The following is a 3,962-nucleotide window of genomic DNA, read 5'->3' as shown; positions in this document are numbered from 1 at the left end:
GTACGGATAAATAAGCGTTATTCTAGCGAAATGTGCGCGCGGTCGGTTGCACTTACTCCGGAGGTGGTGTATCAGCGACCATGTAGTCAGTCCCGATATTGAGGTTAACGTCTCGATCCACCGCCTCCAGGAACAGCATTTGCTGCCTTATTACCTCACCATCTCTAGGAGATACGTTCGTAATAAACCCCTAGAAAACGCATAATACACAATAATATACTCATAATACACAATAATATACGCTAGGATTGGAAGAATAGTTTAGTACTTACATGTCTTGCATCATGTACGTAGTCGTGTGCACGTCAAACTCGGCGTTGGTGCGCGCCATGTTGCGCGCTACGTGATGTATACGTCTCGTCAACATTTCGGCCGTATCGGTAAACATCACCGATGCGGCGTGCACTCCACCAGCTGCGTCTACGATGTTCTCCATCGTTTTTTTTGTTGCACTCTGTCGCAAACGATATTTTGCACTGATGCATGTTGTGCTTCGTCGTGTACTGCAAGGAGCGTGTTGCAGGAAACGCGCGTTTACTAGTATCTTAGGCATTGAATTTTCCTTAAATTTAATCGTTTGTGGTAAAACGCGCTGCATAGAGCGTTATATTTAAAGAGCGATGACGGAAAACCACCGTCACTTTCCTGTGACTTTCCTCCCATGGGTACGAGGGGTAGCCAAAATCGGCGCGCTCGCGCGCCGGTGTACTCCGAGCGTCATCGGTTCGGTGCAGCATCCTCACGAGCGACGGATCGTCGCGTCGCGATCGCCTCCCCGCCCGACGTCAGTCGCACCGCCGTGCTCTCGCGAAGCGTACGCGCGCTGGGTCTTATCTCCGCGATGTCGTTTTCCGCTGTCGTCGCGTTCCTCCTTATCGCGTTTCCGCTCGTTTCCGCGTACGACGAGTACCGGAGCAGGGACCGAGCCGTGAATTTTCTTCGACATTACGGCTATCTCGACAGCACAGCGGATCGAACTCTGATAACGAACGACGAGCTTCGTCACGCGATTTCGCTGTTTCAAGAGTACTACCACCTTCCGGTCGACGGTACGCTGAACAACGCGACGCTTCGTTATATGGCTAGACCGCGCTGCGGGTGAGCGACGCGCCGAGTCGTCGGCTCGGCGTCGCGCCGTTGCGGTGGCCGAGGCTGAATCTCACGTGGAACTTCCAACTCGCGGATCGGACTACCTTGCGAACGGCTGAGACCGCTTTCGCTATCTGGGCCGCGAACTCGGCGCTGACGTTCTCGCGCGACACGAACAAGCCTGACATCATCATAGCGTTCCGCGAGGGTAGGCACACGATGCTGGACCGTAGGTACGGCGGCGCCGTTTGTCCCGATGACCTCGATGGATCGGGAAAGGTGCTCACTCACGCGACGTTACCCACAGGGGCTCGGGACGACGTATCGGAGGTGCACATAGACCACCGCGAGGCGTGGCACATCGCGCTGACCCCAATCCGCAGAATTCGCATCATCTGCTGCGAACGCTCGTTCACGAGATCGGTCGCTCGTTGGGCTGTCGCACACCACGGACGAGAACTCGCTCATGTACGCGTACTCACCCGCCGTGGACTGGCCGGTGGTGCTCGTATGGAGGACGTTCTCGCCGTGCGGAATCTCTACGACGCCGCGAAGGACGAGCCGTCGACCGTGGTGCCTGCCGAGCCTACGGTCGTACAAACGACTACGACGCCTGCGACTACGACGACGGCATCGCCGGAACCGCCCGATCCGTGCACCTGGTGCGACATCGACACCCTGCTCGTGCTGGGAAAGCGCTTGTTCATCACGCAAGGGCAGCACGCGCGGTCGATCGGCCTGGGTGGGAAGATCGTCGACAGGCCGTTCTTCCTGAGGGATTACGTGAGGTTCCTTCCAAAGATCGTTACGCGCCTGTCGGCGGCGTATCAGACGATCAAGGGGAACCTGGTGTTGTTCGCGATGGCTGGGTGTACATGGTATCTTATCCCATCCTCGAGTTACGCGCGTCGTGGCCGCGACGTATCACGGATCTCGGGCTTCCACCCAACGCGGTGATCAACGCCGCGCTGAACTCGCACACAGGTCGCACCTACATCATATACAACGATTACGCTGTACTGGAAATGGATGAATGTAATATGACGGCTCACGGGTACCACACGCTGCAGACCGTTTTTCCGGGTATACCGTCGTCGGTGCACACGTCTACCGCTACACCAATGGACACCTCTACTTCGCTCATCGGGATCGCTTCTTCGCGTACAACGAGTTCATCGAGACCGTAACAAGGTCCGGGGAGTTCGATCTCGACGCGATCGGCGTGACGTGTCCGAGGGAGGATATCCTACGGAAATTGTAGGATCTGCTCGCTCGTTCCAGCGTCGCGTTTGATTAGTCACACGTGCATTCCCATCTACATCACGCGCCTTTACATGGGAGAAGAAGGGTATATAATCAGCGTCTCGCTTGGGAATACGCCAGTCAAGCGTCCTTAATCTGAGAGGAGTAGACGCACGTCCTGTCCACCGCGCGATGTATCAAATCAGGACACCGCTAGAGCAGATGGATAACGCCGCTCTTAGGTCGGAGGCGAACGGGAGCTCCATGAAGAAACGACGTCGCGTGTAAGTCGCGTCGATGAGTCTCCACGACCTTTTTATCAATCGTTTTTTATATTTAACCGGAATCTCATATCTTAGGTGGGGAGACCTCGCCGCAATGTCCAACGTCGTCGACGTACGGCGCATGCGGCTGCTCAGCCGCAGATACAACCTCACCAGAACCGGCTACAAGTATCTGGAGATCGGCATAGGCGTCCCTCCGACCTTGGACACGGCGACCGTGCACGTCGCGATGGTGGACACTACCGGCAAGGAGATACTGCTGAACACCGAGATGTGGAAAGGACTGGTAGACAGTAGAGCCATCGTCTGCGACTACCTCACGCGGGCTAACGGCGAGCACGTCATCGCACCTCCACCCTTGCGAATGGGCGACCTGTCAATACGCTTCGCCAGCTTCAACGGCCAGCCGACCATACGTCTGGACACTCCTTCGGGTCGTTTGACCCTGTCCGCACCGACGGTTCGCTATCTGTACGGATTGCGGCATTGCGCCGAGCGCGTCATCGCCACGATGGCCAGCGTCGTCGGACGAGCCGAGGCAAAACTACGCGTCTTCAAGCACGCCGCTGCGGGCGTCGAGGATCCTTCCGACGCCCCGAGGGCGATACGTGACAGCAAGAAATTCGACAACAACGATCTGCTCGATTGCGAACTGCTCGTTGTGGTCTTCGGTAATATCTGAGTTCCGCGCTGCATACCGAAAGCTCCCACGTACGCGCATAATGTATACGTATTAGGCACAATAAATTGTACTATATCTCTCCATTCTACTCGTTATATTAAACACCGTGGTATTAGCCATGCTGTATTTTTATTAATCTTACTTGATATTACATGAATCCGTAGTTGATAAAATCCGCTGTATCCGTAGTTGATAAAATAGCGGATAATATAGGCGGGTTCTGGGACCGTTCAATTCTCGGAAACTGATGCGGTGCGAGTTTCCTGGAACGGTTCCCCCGCTAATCGTAGAATGCAAATAAAGTCTTTTTTCCTAATCAAATTGCGTCTCTTTGTCGCGTTGAACCCTCCACCCTTCCGTGCGCGAGAAGATACAAAGATAACCGTAGCGTCTCGTTCAGCGGAAAATTTAAAGATAACCGCGCGACCTCGAACGCGTCCGAGAGGTTCGAGCGTGACGCGATCGTCGCCGATGTTTCGTCAAATCGCTAGACGACCGTCGAACCGCATCCCGCGAAAATTAAGGAATTTCCAAAAATAGAACGTTATCGGGCGGAAAAACCACATCCGGTTCGGGGACTCGTCGCGGGACCACCGCGACGACACGGGCGTCCAAAAACGGAACGTTATCGACAGGAAAACCACACTCGGCCCAAAAATACCTCC

The sequence above is a fragment of the Ooceraea biroi genome, chromosome 9 (genome assembly GCF_003672135.1).
Source record: "Ooceraea biroi isolate clonal line C1 chromosome 9, Obir_v5.4, whole genome shotgun sequence".
NCBI lineage: Eukaryota > Metazoa > Arthropoda > Insecta > Hymenoptera > Formicidae > Ooceraea > Ooceraea biroi.
The sequence above is the reverse complement of the archived record's forward strand: the minus strand, read 5'-3'. Positions refer to the sequence as shown.